Source organism: Schistocerca cancellata, chromosome 9 (assembly GCF_023864275.1).
Source record: "Schistocerca cancellata isolate TAMUIC-IGC-003103 chromosome 9, iqSchCanc2.1, whole genome shotgun sequence".
Lineage (NCBI taxonomy): Eukaryota > Metazoa > Arthropoda > Insecta > Orthoptera > Acrididae > Schistocerca > Schistocerca cancellata.
The window spans coordinates 22,326,401-22,350,020 of NC_064634.1; positions in this window are offsets into that span (position 1 = coordinate 22,326,401).

Sequence of the window (23,620 nt, forward strand, 5' to 3'; positions counted from 1 at the left end):
AAGCTTTGGGTTGGTCCGGGAAGCGTGTTAGAATGGCCTAAGTAGTAGTGCCTGTCGGTCAGATGTACGGTTTTAACTTGTCACATACGAGCAACATTGCACACACTCCGCGGAGAGGATGAGAATTTACTCGCAATTTAATGTCGTTCAGTGTTCAACTAGCAACTAGTTTGTCTGTGCAGCTACGTTCCTCAGTGACAACGCGTAACCATTTCATTAATAAGAGCTGAAAAGAGCAATCGCTGTTGAGACTATTTTGCCACAAGCTTCAGTCACAGATTATTATCAGACACAGAAACCACAAGTTCAGTTATACTAATAGTCGTCACGTCGGAGATAGACTATGCTGTGACGAATGAGATACTTTATGGTGATTATACTTGATAGCAATATTTGTAATTAAACATAAGTTGAGATTATGTCGTGTATGTCATTGTTAAGTAGCGATTTTAGAGAGCAACTAAACACGCTAAAGAGACTCCATAGCCGGTTAGATTTCCTGTAAGTTTCTGTAGACAATATCACATGGATCTGATTCCACTCTGGACCACAATTCACCGTAGATAAATTCACAATTCACCGTAGATAAATTCAGCAGATGTTCCCACTGATTACAAAATACAGGTCGCACTCATTTACAAAAAAAGTCGGCAGAACCGATCCAAAGAATTAAAGCTGTACATCACTCACCTCAATTTGTAGCAGCAATTCAGAACATGTTCAGAGATCAAATGTAAAGAGATATTTGGAACGAAGCCTACTTCTCGGTGTAAACCTAGTAACCGATGATCTCAGCAGTTCGCCGGCCGGAGTGGACGTGCGGTTCTAGGTGCTACAGTCTGGAACCGCGAGACCGCTACGGTCGCAGGTTCGAAACCTGACTCGGGCATGTATGTGTGTGGTGTCCTTAGGTTAGTTAGGTTTAAGTAGTTCTACGTTCTAGGGGACTGATGACCTCAGAAGTTGAGTCCCATAGTGCTCAGAGCCATTTGAACCATTTGAACCATCTCAGCAGTTTGGTCCCATAGGAACTTCGCATAAATTTCCAAAAGAATTGATTTTGGAAACGGTGATAATGCGAAATTTAACTTGCGCTCTCTTAGGACACACAGCACAGTGCTAGGGGGCAACTTGGTGAACCATGCTTGGTTACGGAATGATAGATAAGAGGAGGAGGAAGGTTAATAGAATTCTGTGCTGGGCACGAGTGGCACTGCGAAAACATTTTTTTTTTTTTTTCGAAAAACCACTTGATACGGAAGAGTTCATGGAGGATGGCAGCAGATAAAATATCACATGACTACATTTCAGTAAAACATAGATTTAGGAATCAAATTAAAGATTACAAGAATCATCCAGATGCTGAGACTCATAGTGACCATAGCCTAAAGCTTATGAGATATCAGTTGATGTTAAAGGAAAAACAGATCAAATATTGGAAGCTAGATAAGTTGAAAGAAAACACTTCATGGACTTACTGCTGTGAAGAACCAATGAAACGACCATACAATATGTGATGCCAATGCAACTGAAAAAGTGCTATGCTAGAACACAAAAAAATCAAACAAAGAGTCGTGGATAGGAGACGAATTAATGGCAAAGATAATGAAACAGCGAAAATGTAAAATTACACAAAGTTAGCAGCAACAAAACAGATCACTCAGAAATGAAATTTCCTCGAAACGTAAGAGGTGGATGGATGAAAGATATCAAGACATAGATACAAAACTGAAACAGGAGATCGTATATGCCGCACGCACACGCACACGCACAGCAAGAGCCGACGCGAAAATTACTGCACAATCAGGGTAGTGTCACACGCACCAAAATCCACACGATTATATATCTAGATTTCCAGAAAGCATTTGACACAGTGCCCACTGCAGACTTAACGAAGCTACTAGCATATCGAATTTGTTCCCAGATATGTGAGTGGCTCAAAGACTTCTTTAGTACTAGAACGCATTATGTCGTCCTCGATGGCGCGTGTTCAGCACTCAAAACGCCACGGCCACTAGACGCGCAGTCGGCTGAGGGAGTGTGGGGAGAGCAGCAGTGCTGGGTGTTCGCTCAGAGCGCTGTAGGGGAAATCTGGAATCAAGAGTGGGGAATTTTGAGTAAAACCTACACACTGCTCTTGTTGCCAGGTTGAAATTTTATTCTTTTGCCAAAACTCAGCGGAATTTACACTGTCACCTTACTAACATGTTGTGCAGACACAGTTGCCAGAGAATTGTGAAACAGTGATTTATTAAGTTTATTGAGTGAGGAACTGAGGAAAAGTAAGGTCAGCACCTTATGAAAAAGCACGTTCTTGGTACAAAATAAACATGTACTGATTTCACATGTATTATTATAAAACCCATAGCATTTCTCATTTCGTCAGCAACTGATGGCCCTTAAAAATTACATTCTATCATCGGAAAAGTCTGTAGTTAGTGGTTTAACAGGGTGGATAATGAAGTTTTGCATTAGAACCACACAGCAAAATACTCTCCTCTACGTGTGCTATCATTTCTCAAACAATTTATGAAATATGAGGAATGTCGTTCATCACTAGCCCAGTGCGATCGCAAATGAGAGAGCTACGTCAGATCAATTTTTTCGAGATTGGTGACAGACATCTAACCAAGCCTAAAGAAAAATTCAGTAAGACAGCTAAATTTCTTACGCAGCAACATATTATGGAATATGCACCAGACGCAAAATCATAGCGACCCCTATTTTTCATTTGTTCGAATTTTGTGCAGTGTCTTACTTCCACGTAAATATTCCAGTAACTATCACGATTAACGAAATGATGGGCATATCATAATGAGCTTGACATATAAAGCTACAAGCAAAGCAAAAATTAATTTTTTTACCAGATAGATTCTGTAAAATCGTTTGAGAAAGGTTACAGGGCGTGCGCATCGATTCTGTCGTCGCCGACCGGCCGAACAGTTGCAAACGCTTGTTGGCCTCCCCTTCTGAACAGGCGAATGAACTCACGCAACTCTTTGGACGAAAATTGTTCACTACACGGCGACCACCGTATCCTGCGCGATCTACATCGTCAGGATTCCCCCAGGGTAGCGTGATAGGACCACTAATATTTTCTACATACATACATGATGCGGCAGACAGGGTGGGTTGCATTCTGCGGTTGTTTGCTGATGATGCTACGGTGTACGGGAAGGTGTCGAGGCTGAGTGATTGTAGGAGGATACAAGATGACTTAGACGAAACTTCCAGTTGGTGTGATGAATAGCAACTAGCTCCGAATGTAGAAAAATGTAAGTTGATGCAGATGAGGAGGGAAACAAACTCTTAATGTTCGGATACAGAATTAGTAATGTCCTGCTTGACACAGTCAGGTCTTTTAAATAGCTGGGAGTAACGTTGCAAAGCGATATGAAATGGTTCGAGCATGAAAGAAAGGATTGTGGCAGGAAAGATTTATTGGGAGAATTTTGGGAAAGCGAGTTTCATCTATGTGAGAAGTGCGTTTCATCTGTAAAAGAGGCAGCATCTAGAGCGCTAATGCGACCTAGTGTTGAGTATTGCTCGAGTATTTGTGATCGAACCAGATCGGATTAAAGAAATACATCGCAGCACTTCAGACATGGGCTACTTGATTTGTTGTCGGTAGGTAGGAACATTACGTAAGTGTAATAGAGATGCTTCAGGATTTTAAATGGTAATCCCTGGAGGAAAGGCGACGTTATCTTCGAGGAACGCTATAGAGAAAATTTAGAAAACCGGCATTTGAAGCTGGCTGCAGAAAGATTCTACTGAAGCCAACAGACATTTCGCGTAAGGATCACGAAGATAACACACTAGAAATTTGGGCATCTACTGAGGCACACAGACAGTCGTTTTTCCCTCGCTCTGTTTGTGAGTGGAACTTGAAAGGAAAAGACTAGTGTCGGTACAGGATACCCTCCACCACAAACCGTAAGGTGGCTTGCAGAGTACGTCACCTGAAGATGAAGATTGGGCTGGACATCGAAATATCGTGCAAAAAAATAGAGTCAACTTTGTTGAACACCCCAAATCATTTAACCTGCACATCAAATCAGTTCGAACAACACGAACTGTTGTTATCGTAGAGATTGGTACTCGAGATGACTGCAGAAAAGTTATGGAAAAAAGAAGGAAATGGGGACCATAGTACGTGAAGGTCCCACAAAACGAAAGCCTCTAATTATCGTCTACAGCGTCCCTGCCACAATCACCGACAACGAATTTCTCGAGTCTCTATGAAAAAAATATAAGCAACAAAACGTCTAGAGAAGAGTTCAAAAATGGTTCAAATGGCTCTGAGCACTATGGGACTTAACATCTGTGGTCATCAGTCCCCGAGAACTTAGAACTACTTAAACCTAACTAACCTAAGGACATCACACACATCCATGCCCGAGGCAGGATTCGAACCTGCGACCGTAGCAGTCGCGCGGTTCCGGACTGAGCGCCGAGAACCGCGAGACCACCGCGGCCGGCAGAGAAGAGCTCGAACAAGACGTGAAAATTCGCTTCAAAACGGGTCCCAAACGGCATGGCTACAACAATAAGGTTCTTGAGGTGACACCAAAACCTTATTGGAAACTCCCTAAAAAAAACCAAAGATCTATATTGACTTCTTCGAGTCACCTAATGTCAAAGACCACCGTCGTGAGTCAATATTATAAGTCTTGCGACTATGGTCACTCCACCAAAACACATAGAAACCACGACGCTACATGCGCCAAATGTGACCAAGCCGTCTACAAAAATTCGAATCCAGGAAAAGACAATGTAGTAAGTCAAAAGGAGGAGAGTACCAGACAGACAGACAGTTACGAGACAGGCTCATAGACAGTCTAGAGTATGGTAATTAATGAATACACAGTGAATAACATTGAGAATAATAAAATACGCTACGCTGCTACAAGAAATCACAAGTCTATTCTCCTTCCATCATAAGCAGAAACGTCCAGCGTGCTATCTCATGGCGCCGACAACTGGATCTACTACCGTTACATGCAACACTAGCGGAGAGTTACACAAATACAATGGAGCATAATGATAACATGACCTTAAATGGATCGATACGTAACGAGGTAGCAAAACTACTGAATTAACTTTCAGACTTCGTTAATCCAAAGAATAGAGGGATTAGAGGGCGAGTTAATAAATGACCCAGAACATTCAAATACCGGCGTAAACTGCACCGCCGTATCAACAACAACCTCGAGAATAGACAATCCAAGCACTAGATCTAGCACAAAACACACAAGTGTCGAAAACCAAACACAACTAGAAATAACAAGTAAGAAAGGAAGTAAATTCGTTACAAATAAGTGTGAGCGCTACATAAAGCCTATGGCCTTTGTATCAGGAGGACTATCGAACCCGGGCACAAGACCACCAAGCACTCTGACCAAACTACATGTTACAGAATACAACAACAAAAGCGGCGAGAAAAAGACGATAGACAAAGGAGGCACACAGAAAGCATCCTCGCATGAAATCCTACCGACACAAAAATCGCAACCAGAGACTGCGAGTACACAAAAAATAATACATTATGAAAACGAAGGTGGTGACGATGAAAACGTAAATGTTTAAAATTACAGGCCCCCAATTGATACCTGCGGTATACATAATCAAACGCACCAACAGATGGAACGACCATTACAATAAGCGGTGCTCCCCTGGTAGGACAATATGTCACTTCACAATGCAAGAATGCCACGAAAGAGCAAGGCAATAAACCCTCACTAACATTCAATTCTGTCCTACAACAACAAACTGAATTAGAAGAAACCTACTCCAGGTGTAACAGCTGGTATCGTAACACCGGTAAAACCACACAAAAAGAGTCTTCTGCAGGTGGCACAAAGTATTATTAGATCTTTGCGTGTGACAAAAGAGCTGATTAATGCGTGTGACGTAGTGAAGGTAATGCAAGACCAAGATACACAGCCGATCTCGGTCGCATCTACGTTCAAGAGTGCCGCCACGAGGTCCGACGCGCCCATTACCAACGACGCCATTGCAAAAACAACCACCTCAGTCCCAGAGGTACCCGCAACCGGCACCAACCCGATGGCATCCAGTACCACAAAATCAGCGCTCATCGCAACCAACAATAGCTTCAGTTACAAAGGCTTAGAACTCAACATTAAACTAAGTAGTTTAGAAAGAAAGGAAATCTTATATACAGCCCAAAGAATGCTGCTTAGGCAGCTGCATCAAAAGGATAACTGTTTCCCAACTACAGAGCAAACAGACAGAATCACCGTTAAAACGGAAAACGTACCAACTGACTCCGATCGGTTCTCAGACTTAGGGATGCAACAAGAGAAGAAAGGTTTGACATGGATAAGATTCATGCCGACCATGTCAGGGCACACCAATGGACATACATCGACTAATCTCAAACTGGTAGAAAATGCTAAGTACACGTTAAACACCCATAGCATCACTAACGAGTATTCCTAAACTCAATGCAATGAGGAGCAAGCAAGTTAGTATTGAACTCCCCAAAAGAGTTAATGACCTAAACAAGGGTATACTTTGCCTACAAGAGCCATACAGCAACTAAGGCAAAGTGACAAGCTTTCCGACAAATGTAATAACATAACCGGCAGTCAAGACAGCAATTTTCATATTAAATACACACTTGGTAACAATTGAACTTTAGTACCAAGGGAATATGTGGATAACCGCTTCATTGTATGTCCAATGCAGTCATTTCACAGCGTTCTACGCAAATTATATAAAGTTAGTAGCAGAATACGCACAAGGTAAGAAGGTACTCACGTGCTTAGACATAAACGCCAGGCCTGCCCTGTGGAATTCCAACATAACAGACGACAGAGGACGCATAATAAATAGCGTTACACAGGAAACGCGGCTACACGTAGTTAACATACGTAGAAGGGAACATACCGACACCCAGTGGGCATGACGGATCGCAAAGTAATATAGACATCACGCTCGTAAATAACGCTGCCACAGGACGCATAATCGACTAGAAAGTCCAAGACCACATTACTGTCAGTGACCATAATGCGATCATTCTCAGACTAACAAGACAAAACAACTCAACCAAAACAGTAGACACTTGACATTTACTATTCCACAAGCTGACTGGGAGAGACTAAGAGGAATAATAGGAATAGTACAAGATGGAAACGTTGAAACCATCGAGGGAAGCGCTGAGTTCAAGGCACACATGCTTACCGATCTCATCAAAAAAGCAGAAAATACATCCATACCAAAAATACGGAACACAAAACGCACAAAAATATCATCGACAAATGAACTGACGGCTAAAACAAGAAATCCGAAGAACGAAACGACTATACCAACGGTCAATAGCAGACAGTAATAGACGAAGAAGACTGGAAGCATGTAGGCTCGTTAAAGACCAATACAAAAATGAATCGTTCAAAACACGTAAACACTGGAACAGACATGTGGCATTGCAAATACAGACAAACATATAGGAGGAACCATACCAAATAACTACTGAAAACAAAGAGCCCAGTAGTTCTGGAAAGGCTAAGACACGACGACGACGCGATGACCAAAGGATGGAGAGAAACAGCACAATTCCTGCTGCACAAGCTCCTACTTGCTGATAACGTCAACACTGACATCCACTAACAAGGAACGCTGCGAGAAGAGCTAAACGCACCACTTAACACTGCCACAGTCACCTATCCTTTTGCGCAAGAAGAGGTGGCGATAGCTATTTCAAGGCTCAAAAACAAGAAAGCAGTTGGACTAGACGAAATTCAACAGAAGTATTAAAACAGATAATAGCACAGATCTCCCCATTCCTTACAAATCTGCTAAACGACGCTCTAGGGCTGGGTCGAGTACCTACAGTTTGGAAGGTCTCTAAGGCAGTCATAATAAAGAAGGCAGGTGACAGGGATCCAGATCAGATCCCAAATCATTTAGGCCTATATGTCGTATAAATATACTTGTCAAGGTCCGGGAAAAGCGCATGTGCAGGCTTTTACAGGCGCACAGAACATTCCATAGCCTAAGCCAACGACAATTCGACTTCAGAGAGGGAAAGCTGATTAATGACGCCATCAAGCAAGCGCTACGAATTGCCACCAACAGCAGGGCTAAGTCTGCAACGGCAATTATGATCGACATCGTGGGTGCCTTTGATAGTCTCTGGTGGCCCCCAATGTTCAAAAGACTCAGACAACTGGAGGCACCCAAAACACAATGTAGCAGTCTACTACGCTACTGTAAGAACAGATTGTTTGCATGGTATCTGTGGGCCCGTCTTCTGGAACAACACTACTGAACCCCTCCTGGAGCTATTGGAGGGAACAATAACTTACGGAGTTGTTGCATACATACACGATGTTTTGGTCGTGGTGTCTGCTAACAAGAGAGAGCAAACGGAACACTTAAAACAATAACAAAATGGTGTCATAACAAAAAGACTCAAGATAACCTACAACAAAACGACGTATACTTTACTGAGAGGGTCTCTCCAGAGAAACCATAGTGTTAAAATATGGGACACAAACATTAAACAAGCAGTCACCACACGCTATCTTGGGGTACGCAAAGACGAAAAGCAAAATTTCCATGAACACATGCGCATTGTCACAAACAAAGCAGAAAATATACTACACAAACTTGCAACACCATATTCAGAACAATTTAAACTCCCCTAGTCAGTTACACGGACATACTATTGTGCTCTCTTCGAGTCGGTACCTAACTTCGCGGCCAGCACATGGGCTCACAGGTTGAGCCTACCAAGAAACCGTACCCTCGTCAGACGAGGACAAAGGAGCGGCTTACTTAGACTGTCGGGAGTTTTCGGCACGACCTCAGTGGAATCACTTTGTGTGGTGCTCGGAATCTGCCCAGTAGGCATTACGATAAGATATACAACGGCTATGTACTGCCTTAAGGTGGCAAGACACGATCAGATTCGAAAGAGCATTGGAGTACCAATTAACACAAAAACCAATTAAAAAACTGAAAGATAAAACCTGACCAGGTGAGTGGGACATAAATGATAACGGAAGCAGGCTACACCAGTTGTTTCCCGATATAAGGGAGGGATTAAAACTCAAACGTATCGATACGAGCAGCAGTATGGCCTACTTCTTCACAGGACACGACTCTCATTCCACACACTTAAACCAGGTGGGTGAGGCAGACACCAACATGCACATGGGGGTAAGAAGGGTGCCCAGAACACATCGTCTTTTTCTGCGCACCATATACCAATATTAGACCCGCATATATCTCAACAATATTCACGAGACCATACACGGAATGCTCAGAGACAAAGACCAATAAATCATGTTAAACACACTCACTGACAACATATCCAAAGCGGCGTATAGAGAGTCTGTCCGAGCCAGACAACGAGCCTGTATGCAGTGACAGGGAGGAATGCACAGGGTGGAAAACAGCACTGATTCAGACATGGAATCAGGTGATGTTACTGATCCCGACAAGGCCGCAAATGAAAATCAAGAAATACCTTAAATCGAGAACACAGTAGCTAAAAAATAACATTAGTCTCAACAACTCACTATCCAAGAAGAAAAAGAACATACTGACAACATATTGTAAAGACAATTGTTAGAGACTGAGATTTAGTTAATAGGAATTCTGGAGTAGATCTTGGATTTAGATCAATTTGCGGCCAACGGCTTGATGGGCGGTTCCAAGACACTCTCTCTCATACACATTTGGTGAAGGGACGTTCTTCCACTGTCATGTTTCCTACCTTCTGTGTATATTCTTCCAAGAAATATGTTTATGGTTTATATTTCGATTTTCCAAAATTTTGTTAATTTCAGAAATGTTTCACTCAACTATAGACGAAAACATCAAAAGATTATCAACCAGAAAAACGAAAGGAAACAAAAGAAAACTAAAATAAAAAACGAATAAAAAATAAGAAGGTAAAGGAAACAATAAGAAAAGAAATACAAAACCCTACCTCCACCTGGCGGCGACGGACAACGGTGCGATGGGAGGTGGGCGCTGGCATTATCTGTGTATATCATCTCAGACCCCACGACCTATAGCAGCGGCTAGAGGGCTGTAAGACAAATAACGACGTACCATAAGCAATCAGAAGCCTACTCCTCTCGAATAGCACTAAGGAGACCGCCGAGCTCAAAGTCCCCATCCGACGGACGGACCACCGTCAACAGTGTCAGCACGTGCCCTCACTTCGTGAGACGCTGTGGAGATGCATGGAATTTAATCCAGGGCACTGGCGCAAAGGCTGGTGATCTGGAACTTTAGGCCGCCATCCATCCTCCCCTTTAATGTAATGGCAAAGTCGATGGTTTGTCATTGCAGCTTACTCCTACTACAACGTTCTCGCTTCTCAATCACTGTGAGACTCGATCATCGTATAGTTATTACTTTTATGAGAAATTTTGTAACGCTCCAAGTGCTTATCTTTCGTTTTTTCTACCCTTAAGGTACAGTAAAAAAATCAACCTAGTACAGTTCAAGGTCTTAAGGATAACTGCTGTACTATATCGGCACAAATTTTAAAAAATCACATAAATTCTAGTGACATGACCACTGAAGTCTCAGTGCAATTTGAAACAATTTTTAGAATCTACATCTGTGGTGAGGAATACATCACTTCCTGGCAAAGTCTATATAGCTATTTTTGAATAATATGATCAATAATCACATTTTTCAATCAATACTAATATTGACAACATACAAAGCAACGACAAAAATTTAACAGAATTAAACTGAGACGAAACTAAAAAGAGAGATCGGTGTTAAATACTGGAGTTAGCTTTGAGCACTGAAATGTAGAAAGAGGCCTGTGTAAATGCTTACTGTCAACGATTTTTAAGTGCCAATCACATGATTAGTTTCAACATTAATTATCATACTGTTATTCAGTTCTATTCAAGCAACATTTAAAACAGTTTTTTGTTACAAGCTACCAGTTTTTAGATCAAAATTTATCTATGGAATTCATTTCTCTTAAGGACCACGGAGATAAGATGCGGGAATTTAGGCTTCATACGGAGGCATATAGATAGCCGTTTTCCCCTAGTACACAGTACCCTCGGCCAAGCACCGTGCGGTGACTTGTGGAGCATGTATGTAGATGTAGATTAAATAATCAGTTGTTTAAACTTACATTGCTATCTGTCAAATAGTTTGAGTTGTTAGAAAAATTTTTTGTTAAAGCATTTTGCTTTGGAACCAATGGCAGCTTTAATAATGGGTAATAAAGGTTACTGTTTTTCCATTGTTGCGTGTATAGACAAAATTGTTCTTCTCTAACTGTGATGGATTATTGATTACTAGTTTCATTAGTAAATATTGCTACGTCGGAGAGCGTTGCAGAAGAACTGCGCCACAAGATGATTAGGTCTACGCAAGAGTGTGCGGCAACCCCTCGTGCACATGTGACATGCGTGCAGCCTACACGGCCCCTGTACGCCTCAGCATCGCCAGCTCTCCATGTCGCAGACATTACTGGGCACTAGGAGGCGGCGGCAACGCTGGCAGAGGCCACCACTACCGAGGTACCTATTCGTGTTCGCACAACACTTGACAAGAGAATAGTATCACGATTATTCCGCCACCAGCAGTTAAAAAGGCCGGCTCATCGACTACAGGAGCCAGTTCTCCTGACCTCTGGACGGTGCTACTCACCTCAGCGTCTCAGAACACTGTCTAAGCCCATAGTAGGGATCGACGCCGCTGGCTGGGAATCGGAGAACTCGGGTTCGAATCTCGCAGAAACCTAGCGGGTGTTCCTCTTTTCGTTTGTATTTTTCCATATCTCAATTGATAGGGATCGTTCAAAATGGCTCTGAGCACTATGGGACTTAACTTCTGAGGTCATCAGTCCCCTAGAACTTAGAACTGCTTAAACCTAACTAACCTAAGGACATCACACACATCCATGCCCGAGGCAGGATTCGAACCCGCGACCGTAGCGGGCGGGGGTTCCAGACTGAAGTGCCTTGAACCGCTAGGCCACACCAGCAGGCTAATTGATAGGGATAGGAGGGTTAATGCATGCCCATTTGCATTAACCCTCCTATCACTGAGTCGAAACAAGGCCCCGGGAGTAGATAACATTCCATTAGAACTACTGACAGCCTTGGGAGAGCCAGTCCTGACAAAACTACCATCTGGTGAGCAAGATGTATGAGTCAGGCGAAATACCCTCAGACTTCAAGAAGAATATAATAATTCCAATCCCAAAGAAAGCAGGTGTTGACAGATGTGAAAATTACCGAACTATCAGTTTAATAAGTCACGGCTGCAAAATACTAACGCGAATTCTTTACAGACGAATGAAAAAACCGGTAGAAGCCAACCTCTGGAAAGATCAGTTTAGATTCCGTAGAAATGTTGGAACACGTGAAGCAATACTGACCCTTCGACTTATCTTATAAAATAGACTAAGGAAAGGCAAACCTACGTTTCTAGCATTTGTAGACTTAGAGAAAGCTTTTGACAATGTTGACTGGAATACTCTCTTTCAAATTCTGAAGGTAGCAGGAGTAAAATACAGGGAGCGAAAGGCTATTTACAATTTGTACAGAAAACAGATGGCAGTTATAAGAGTCGAGGGACATGAAAGGGAAGCAGTGGCTGGGAAGACAGTGAGACAGGGTTTTAGCCTTTCCACGAAGTTATTCCATCTGTACATTGAGCAAGCAGTAAAGGAAACAACAGAAAAATTCCAAGTAGGTATTAAAATCCATGGAGAAGAAATAAAAACTTTTAGGTTCGCCGATGACATTGTAATTCTATCAGAGACTGCAAAGGACATGGAAGAGCAGTTGAACGGAATGGACAGTGTCTTGAAAGGAGCATATAAGATGAACATCAACAAAAGCAAAACGAGGATAATGGAATGTAGTCGAGTTAACTCGAGTGATGCTGAGGGAATTAGATTAGGAAACGAGACGCTTAAAGTAGTAAAGGAGTTTTGCTATTTGTGGAGCAAAATAACTGATGATGGTCGAAGTAGAGAGGATATAAAATGTAGACTGGCCATGGCAAGGAAAGCGTTTCTGAAGAAGAGAAATTTGTTAACATCGAGTATAGACTTAAGTGTCAGGAAGTAGTTTCTGAAAGTATTTGTATGGAGTGTAGCCATGTATGGAAGTGAAAATGGACGATAAATAGTTTTGACAAGAAGAGTATAGAAGCTTTTGAAATGTAGTGCTACAGTAGAATGCTGAAGATTAGATGGGTAGATCACATAACTAATGAGGAAGTATTGAATAGGATTGGGGAGAAGACGAGCTTGTGGCACAACTTGACTAGAAGAAGAGATCGGTTGGTAGGACATGTTGTGAGGCATCAAGGGATCACCAATTTAGTATTGGAGGGCAGCGTGTAGGGTAAAAATCGTAGAGGGAGACCAAGAAATGAATACACTAAGCAGATTCAGAAGGATGTAGGTTGCAGTAGTTACTGGGAGATGAAGAAGCTCGCACAGGATAGAGTAGCATGGAGAGCTGCATCAAACCAGTCTCTGGACTGAAGACAACAACAACAACAACAACAACAAGAGGGTTAATAAGGTAAGTAAATCAATAAGGAATGATAATAAGGTACGCAAATACATTTCTCCAACCTCTTCGGATAGTAAACTACTAAAATGTTACTCCAGGTCATTTTACAGGGGATCTTCCAGTTACTGATACGTGTCCTTACTTTTCTTCGAACAACTAGATAGATGCTACTTGTCATATGAACATTCGAAACAAATATACTAACGGCACCAAGAACACCTATTGAATGCAATCTTTCGACAGCTACACGCAAACTTGGTTTACATTTAAAAATATATCTTTTTCGGGAATTAATTTTGATGCGTACCACGCATACGATATCATTGCCTGAAAAATCGGTGCTGAAAGTTGGTTATGAATTATGCTTTGAATAGTTATTGCATCTGTGCGATTGTGCAATTCTCGCTGGGTTTCCAGAAGTACACTGCAATTCTGAAGCCCGGAAATAAAGTTTTTAACCTGGCGATGGAAATAAACATCACACGGCTGGCACACGGGTGAGCAGTTTGACGGTATTACTTTTGCTGTGCACGTCGGCTGACCTTCGCCATCTACAAACTTTGTGTCATATATTGTAGTATTACTTTGTCCACTCCGGGAATTCAATATTAGACAAAACTTGTTATCAGAAACGTACGGTTTAAAAACATTCTCAAGAAATGTTCTGTAAATCGCATTCCTGTTTCCCGGATTTGGAGTAGGTAATGTAAACGATTGACCTCTTATATAACCCGAGGACCAAATTTAACATTCGTTTCTTGTAAACACAGGAAAACCTTAGGCAACACTATTACAGGGGTTGTTATGGCATATTGCGCCGTGTACGAATGTGTTTGTTTTTACTACCAACTGTGCCGGCCTGGGTGACCGAGCGGTTCTAGGCGCTACAGTCTGAAACCGAGCAATCGCTACGGTCGCAGGTTCGAATCCAGCCTCGCGCATGGATGTGTGTGATGTCCTTAGGTTAGTTAGGTTTAAGTAGTTCTAAGTTCTAGGGGACTTATGAACTCAGATCGTAAGTCCCATAGTGCTCAGAGCCATTTGAACTAACAACTGCGACTAGGGTTCGTTTTTACCCCTTATGAGATAACGTGCGTCGAATGTCCACCCGATACTCGCATCCTGTTTGATCGGTGTTGATTAGGTAATCACGATTAAAACCGGCCATAAGTGACGCCGTTTGCGTGCTGAAAAGAGCCGCCACTTTCTGTGTATCTATATTTTGTACCTCCTTATGAGAGACGATTTAGTGACGTGTCGTTGATGAATTTTATACTCCGATTTGAAATTTCGTGCCCAAGATAATGATGCAGCAAACGTAAAATCCTTGTTGACCATATACTGAAGCGCTACATCTGCAGCCCACTCCTGAAGTATCTTCGTTGTTACATTCTCGTTGCGACAACGAGATTCGACAAATCGGCCGTATGTCCACCGCCATCGAGTGTAGAAATGTAGGGTCCCCCTGAATAAGTAAGGCGTGTACCACACGCAGGAAGCGGCTACAAGGGTAGCGGAGTACGTGTGGAGTGCACATGTGGGTTTTTTGGATTAGATAATTCCCTCCCTAGGCCCGACAAGATGCCTCCTGAGACGCGACAAGGTAGTAGGCAAAATGCAACAGGAAATAACAATATTAATGTGGTAATAGTAAACTGCAGGAGCGTCTATAGAAAGGTCCCAGGACTGTTCTCATTAATAAACGGTCACAATGCCCAGATACTACTAGAGACGGAAAGTTGGCCGAAACCACATGTAAACAGTAATGAAATTACTGCAGGCTCAAACATGGTAATTGGATGTCTCTATAGGCTCCCTGGCTCACCAGCTGTTGTGGCAGAGCAAAATGGTATAACAACCGAGTTAGACCACTGCTGCGGAAGCAAAGGGAACTTCACAGCAAACATAAACATAGCCAAAGCCTTACAGACAAGCAAAAATTACACGAAGCGAAATGTAGTGTGAGGAGAGCTATGCGAGAGGCGTTCAATGAATTCGAAAGTAAAGTTCTATGTACCGGCTTGCAGAAAATCCTAAGAAATTTTGGTCTTATATCAAAGCGGTTGGTGGATCAAAACAAAATGTCCAGACACTCTGTGACCAAAATGGTACTGAAACAGAGGATGACAGACTACAGCGTGAAATACTAAATGTCTTTTTCCAAAGCGGTTTCACAGAGGAAGACTGCACTGTAGTTCCTTCTCTAAATTGTCGCACAGATGACAGAATGGTAGATATCGAAATAGACGACAGAGGGATAGAGAAACAATTAAAATCGCTCAAAAGAGGAAAGGCCGCTGGACCTGATGGGATACCAGTTCGATTTTACACAGAGTACGCGAAGGAACTTGCCCCCCTTCTTGCAGCGGTGTACCGTAGGATTCTAGAAGCGCGTAGCGTTCCAAAGGATTGGAAAAGAGCACAGGTCATCCCCGTTTTCAAGAAGGGACGTAGAACAGATGTGCAGAACTACAGACCTATAACTCTAACGTCGATCACTTGTAGAATTTTGGAACACACATTATGTTCGAGTGTAATGACTTTTCTGGAGACTAGAAATCTACTCTGTAGGAATCAGCATGGGTTTAGAAAAAGACGGTCGTGTGAAACCCAGCTCGCGCTATTCGTCCACGAGACTCAGAGGTCCATAGACACGGGTTCCCAGGTGGATGCCGTGTTTCTTGACTTCCGCAAGGCGTTTGATATAGTTCCCCTCAGTCGTTTAGTGAACAATGTAAAGAGGATATGGACTATCAGACCAATTGTGTGATTGGATTGAAGAGTTCCTGGATAACAGAACGCAGCATGTCATTCTCAATGGAGAGTATTCCGAAGTAAGAGTGATTTCAGGTGTGCCGCAGTGGAGTGTCGTAGGACCGTTGCTATTCACAATGTACATAAATGACCTTGTGGATGACATCGGAAGTTCACTGAGACTTTTTGTGGATGATGCTGTGGTATATCGAGAGGTTGTAACAATGGAAAATTGTACTGAAATGCAGGAGGGTCTGCAACGAATTGACGCATGGTGCAGGGAATGGCAATTGAATCTCAGTGTAGACAAGTTTAATGTGCTGCGAATAGATAGAAAGAAAGATGCTTTATCATTTAGCTACAATATAGCAGGTCAGCAACTGGAAGCAGTTAATTCCATAAATTATCTGGGAGCAGGCATTAGGAGTGATTTAAAATGGAATGATCATATAAAGTTGATCGTCGGTAAATCAGATGCCAGATTGAGATTCACTGGAAGAATCCTAAGGAAATGCAATCTGAAAACAAAGGATGTAGGTTACAGTACGCTTGTTCGCCCACTGCTTGAACACTGCTCACCGGTGTGGGATCCGTACCAGATAGGGATGATAGAAGAGATAGAGAAGATCCAACGGAGAGCAGCGCGCTTCGTTGCAGGATAATTTAGTAATCGCAAAAGCGTTACGGAGATGATTACGAAAATGATAGATAAACTCCAGTAGAAGACTCTGAAAGAGAGACGCTCAGTATCTCGGTACGGGTTTTTTTTGAAGTTTCTAGAACATACCTTCACCGAGGAGTCAAGCAGTATATTGCTCCCTCCTACGTATATCTCGCGTCTTCGCGAGAGATTGGGCCCACACAGAGACATACCAACAATCTTTCTTTCCACGAATAATACGAGACTGGAATAGAGGGGAGAACCGATAGAAGTACTCAAAGTACCCTCCGCCACACACCGTCAGGTGGATTGCGGAGTACGGATGTAGATGTAGATATTTATCGCCTGGTATTTGTCGTATCTTGTCCCTCCTTTAACGATATCACTTTCCCACAATTTCAAGTCCTTTCTTTTCAGGGCTGTTGTTGCTCCATTCTTTAGCAGTGTTTGTAAGTTCCAATTTGGATGATTCCTGGCCAGCGCTACCGCCTTTACTTTTACTTCAAGGGGTATAGCACCGTTGTTCAGTCGTTTAATAACCGGTTCGTAATACTCATCGGGAACAGATGAAGCACATATTCCCAGTGACGTGGAGATTTCCAAAGTGTTACGACCATTTTGCGATTCACTAATCGGGATATCTTTCACTGAATCACCTTCGGCTTCGTCTTCATGGTATAGCGCTTCAGTATCAACAGAAGTCATTTCGTTCGTCAGCTCCAAAAATGGCTCGACGATAGACGCTCCTATCAATCTGGAACGCCGAGAAACAGAACTGCCTGCTTCCGGTAGTGCATTGATAATGCATCTGCCTTGCAACGCTTTTACAAACCAAAACACAGCGTCGATAACTTCTCGCTATCGTCTGTGATAGGCTCGCAACTATATATTACAGCGCTAGTCGAAGGGTGTACATCCTCCATTATTCAGATTATGCACCTGAAAGATATGACACAACAAACAATAACTAGTTACTACGGCATAAACAGACGAGCTAATTACTACAAACTACATACAGTACCCGTCATATGTTACTTACGGAAGAACACTGTACTCATTCACAAAACATATTTCATTCGGCACATTAACGATGGAAAAATCACTACATGTGTCGCGAGGTTCGCGGCAGCCAAATGACGGAAAACAACTGTTTAAGATTGAGTTCTGTAAGGCTCGTGCTGGACACTTGACTCTTCCAGGTTCACAACTATGATATGACGAAGAGGCTACCGGGACAACATAACTCTCCCCGCGTGCATTCTGTCCCGTGCCTCGCTGTAAACAAGCGTCGCGCGGTTGGCTATCTGTGATCCCGCGTGAGGAATTCACAGCACTCTTACTCGGAGTTGTTTTCATGTGACAAGGCTTAAAAGTTTAATACTTTACTAACTCACGACGTTTGGGAAATTAGTTTGCCTACCTTATTATTATCATTCCTTATTAATTTACTTACCTTATTAACCCTCCTATCCCTATCAATTGAGATATGGAGAAATACAAACGAAAAGAAGAACACCCGCTAGGCTTCTACGAGATTCGAACTAGGGTTCTCCGATTCCCAGCCAGTTATCTTGGCCGTTGCGCTATTTTTTTTCTTTAATCTCATTTTGTTCGTTTTCGTTCGTTGTATCTGGTCGGGGCGGACGTCGAAAGACACCCATGTCAGTTCATTGTTTATCCATTAACTCAGTTTTTTTTATTACAGAAGGCCCTCTGACCAAACACGCCGAGTTACCGTGCCGGCGCGATCGGCTCTGTCGGCGAAAAGCGTTTACCATGTGGGTACAAAAGCGGCAGTTGTAAAAGTATCTTACCTCGATTTCTGTAAAAGTATGCGTTTTCGGACCCCATATCTGATGATGAAAAATACTCTATTTACAATTATCTATCGACCTCTCCAATTTTGAGTCGATTGCTCGTCATAACCTTTGGCGGTGACTTTCTCAAAATTGCGGGGGTGTTGACACAAAATATCTTAGAATCCTTCGTTTAAGGTTGTAAACAAGCGACCTGCCAAATTTGAGCTGAATCGGTTGGCCGTGTCTGAGACCTTCCCATGTGAGCCAGAGCAACTTCTCAAAATTCTGTTTGAAATTCCATTAAAACTTATGAGCTTAAGGATGCCGGTGCTGTTTGTAGTTGCTAAGAATTCTGTGGAATGCCATTTTAACAGATTATCCTACCTGTTTGAACTGAGCCATTAAATCCTGTTCTTTCTGCTAGATATGGACAGTATTGTTAAAAACACGCACAACTTGTGAATTACCAATAAGAACCTCGTCATTCGACTTAAATACAATACTGTCTTGTGCTTGACTAGTTGCCCTGTCTTCACATTCACAGTGTGCTATCTAGTTTTATTATTTGTGTTAGGATGTGCATATTTGTGGACATTTTAATGACCTTACTCAAAGTATTACAATACTTTCTATAGAATGCAAGTAACATAATGTACCTTGACCAGGTAGTCCATAAACTGGGTACACATTAACTGCTTCAGCCTGAGCATTTTCTATAAAACCATGACCAAATATGGTCCTGGTATTTCCAGTTCATGTTTCCTATTAGAATGTTAAGGAATCTGCATTGACATCTTCACAAACTATGAACTGTTTCTTTTTGTCTGACAAGTAGCTCAATAATGAATCTAGTTTTCTTATAAATAGCTGAAAGTTTCCTATAGGTGATATGTAGACCGTTACATTCATAAGAAGTATTTTGCAGTAATAATCGACAAGCACAAGATCAGATATGCACAAAACTGCTTGTTTCAATATTTTCGACGTTGTGTCCATTTTAAAACATGTTGACATGCCTCCTTTTTCCATGTTGAGTCTACCCGAAAAAAATGCAAGTCTGTAATCCTTCGTCAATATGCTTACGTGCTGTTCGGAGAGGCAAAGAACATGTATCACTTCACTTCATAATTTTCCTCATCTTCTAGGCGTACAATAAGCTCATCTATCTTGATTTTCAACCCTATGATGTTCTGATAAATTAATTTCATTTTTCTGGAAACTGTCAGACATATTATGGTCCTGTTCTCTTCTAATTTCTTTCAATGATCTCTGTCTGTATCCTGATTCTAACGTAAAAAAATGTCTCCCTTTGAGTCCAGTAATCACAGGGATTTTGTCTTGTATGTTTCTGCCCCCCCCCCCTTACACAGTTTATACAAGGTGCTCAGGTAATCTTTCCTTCCCCTTCCTATTCAGATGCAGGTGTATCGACATCTCCCAATCGCAGCAAGCACGGCACAGATATGAGACTTCGTTTCAGCGAAAAGCAAATCACTTAGCTCTTTCTTCACACGGATAACGGTCATTTTAACACATGGTGGATCACGTCGGTTGCGAAACTTCCACAAACTTGACGGGAGTGAGTGCTGTTGCTGCACCTATTTACTCGAGATCGCCTTTAATGGTATATTCTAAGATCCTAGCCAGGCTGTTACCCGTTTCTCCTACCATAAGCATCTGATATTTTTCATCAAAGAATCTGAGCAATGCCCCTATTTTCTGACACCTGGCTAAACTAGGCACTAGATTTTTTACAATGTTTGTGGTCAGGTAGTTTACACCTAGCTTTTCCTGTAGCGTTGGGCCTACACACTGTGACTGCTACCTAGCAGCAGATCTCTTTTTTCTACTTGACTTTTCTACCGATCTAGCATTAAAGTTGTCCCTGCGAGTGTATTGCACTCTACTTTGCTCAAAAGCTGGGAGAGGCTCTGTTTCGGTCTTACCGCTACTACGGCTATTACCTGGATGTGATGGAAGGCTAAAAAAATTACAATTGCAAAGGAAGCTGGCACGGGTTCCTTTTCATGAACTTCTCTTTTCATTCCTGGCCTTATCCAGTCACTCTATGGGCTTCGGGACGCTATTTTAGATTCGACAATGTCTGTGGTAAAGGGTGGCCACAAGTGCCAACGCGCCGTCATCCAGGCTGGACTTCTATTTTATGAAGAGCAGTTACATTATCGTGTATCAACATACACTGATATAAATAGGACACCAACTGCTTTCCAAATGGAATGTACTGAAGTGTAATTGAGAACCCTGTACGTTCAGACATAATATAAGGAACATTACACCTGAGTATGTTTCCCACAGACGGTAAATTCGTGCTGATGCAGTGGAAATAACAAGATCAGACTGGGGCTATATGGAGAAATAATTTGTGACTAATTATGACTGCAAATCCACATGAGTTGAGAGTTTAAGATTGTATAGCAAGTGTACAGTGCTTGCATGTAACGTGTAATCCACGGTTGGTTAGTGAAAATCGTGTAATTCACTGTGGCTCATAAACGTGAAGTTAATGCTCAGTAAGTTGCTGGAGCGTTGTGTGGTGCGTCGGCGTCGTTGGCAGTGAGGCGTCGCCAGACACCAAGCAGCAACAACCAGCCACCGACGTCCCACCCCCGCTCTGCCAGCCGCGGCTTTCCCGCCTACACACCGGCGGAAGAGCACTTAATAATGAGTACAGTACAAATACAACTGGCGTTACGCTGCAAGCGACCAATTTAGTTGAGCGATCATGTACATTAGGCTACGCTGTAGTCAAAGCTGTTAACACAATATTTATTTGGCATTCACGTGCATTGGCTTCTCCAGCTCTCAACCAAATTATCACCTTTCAACCGAACTTAGACCTCGGGCTACGCTACATATCAAACTGACACTACAGCCGCCGGCTGATGTGGCCGAGCGGTTCTAGGCGCTTCAGTCCGGAACCGCGCGACTGCTGCGGTCGCAGGTTCGAATCCTGTCTCGGGCATGGATGTGTGTGATGTCCTTAGGTTAGTTAGGTTTAAGTAGTTCTAAGTTCTAGGGGACTGATGACCTAAGATGTTAAGTCCCAGAGTGCTCAGAGCCATTTGAACCATTTTTGACACTACAGCCAAATCGACCGATTTCAGCGCAACACCGGTACCTTACTCCTTACTCAGTGTAGCCACACATCCTGTGTTGAGCAGGATGGCGAAGTGGCCATGACGTCAGATGGATGATGGGGGGACGACGATTCACGCTTTAGTTCCGCTACCCTGAGTGTCTACAATCGTGCACTGCGGCGTAGTGCGATACGCTGTCTCCACGTCCACCATCAGCATAACAGACGCGGATTTCAGCTGCTCAACCAGGGACCAACAGGCAAGTATCTCGACCTACAGTCGCAACAACATCTTTCAGCTCAGCCCACTCGGGTCTTCGACTCTGACGAAGCTTTCTATGGTGATATTATGTAGCTGGTTCAGGAGGAAATGAGGAAACAATAAAAGGTTTCAGACTGATTCCGTCCGATCCAAGACGAAAGAAAAAAAGGTTATTTTGTAATAAAAGTGACAGAGCGATCGAATAATTACAAATGGACATTGAAGAAATTGAAGACATGAGATAGAAGAAATTATTCAGATAGTGAAGGGAGACGAAAATTTAATAGTCATGGGTGACTGGAATTCGATAGTAGGAAAAGGAAGAGGACGAAACATAGTAGGTGAATATGGAATGGGGGTAAGAAATGAAAGAGGAAGCCGCCTTGTAGAATTTTGCACAGAGCATAACTTAATCGTAGTTAACTCTTGATTCAAGAATCATAAAAGGAGGTTGTATACATGGAAGAAGCTTGGAGATAATGACAGGTTTCAGATAGATTATATGATGGTAAATCAGAGATTTAGGAACCAGGTTTTAAATTGTAAGACATTTCCAGGGGCAGATGTGGACTCCGACCACAATCTATTGGTTATGAACTTTAGATTAAAACTGAAGAAACTGCAAAAAGGTGGCAATTTAAGGAGATGGGACCTGGATAAACTGACTAAACTAGACGTTGTACAGAGTTTCAGGGAGAACATATGGGAACAATTGACAAGAATGGGGGAAAGAAATACAGTAGAAGAAGAATGGGGAGCTTTGAGGGATGGGGATGAATCAGTGAAGGTAGCAGAACATCAAGTAGGTAAAAAGACGAGGGCTAGTAGAAATCCGCGGGTAACAGAAGAAATATTGAATTTAATTGATGAAAGAAGAAAATATAAAAATGCAGTAAATGAAGCAGGCAAAAATGAATACAAACGTCTCAAAAATGAGAAGTGCAAAATGGCTAAGCAGGGATGGCTAGAGGACAAATGTAAGGATGTCGAGGCTTATCTCACTAGGGGTAAGATAGATACTGCCTACAGGAAAATTAAAGAGACCTTTGGAGAAAAGAGATCCACTTGTATGAATATCAAGAGCTCAGATGGAAACCCAGTTCTAAGCAAAGAAGGGAAAGCAGAAAGGTGGAAGGAGTATATAGAGGGTCTATACAAGGGCGATGTACTTGAGGACAATATTATGGAAATGGAAGAGGATGTAGATGAAGATGAAATAGGAAATATGATAGTGCGAGTAGAGTTTGACAGAGCACTGAAAGACCTGAGTCGAAACAAGGCCCCGGGAGAAGACAACATTCCATTAGAACTACCGGGAGAGCCAGTCCTGACAAAACTCTACTATCTGGTGAGCAAAATGTATGAGACGGGCGAAATACCCTCAGACTTCAAGAAGAATATAATAATTCCAATCCCAAAGAAAGCAGGTGTTGACAGATGTGAAAATTACCGAACTATCAGTTTAATAAGTCACGGCTCCAAAATACTAACGCGAATTCT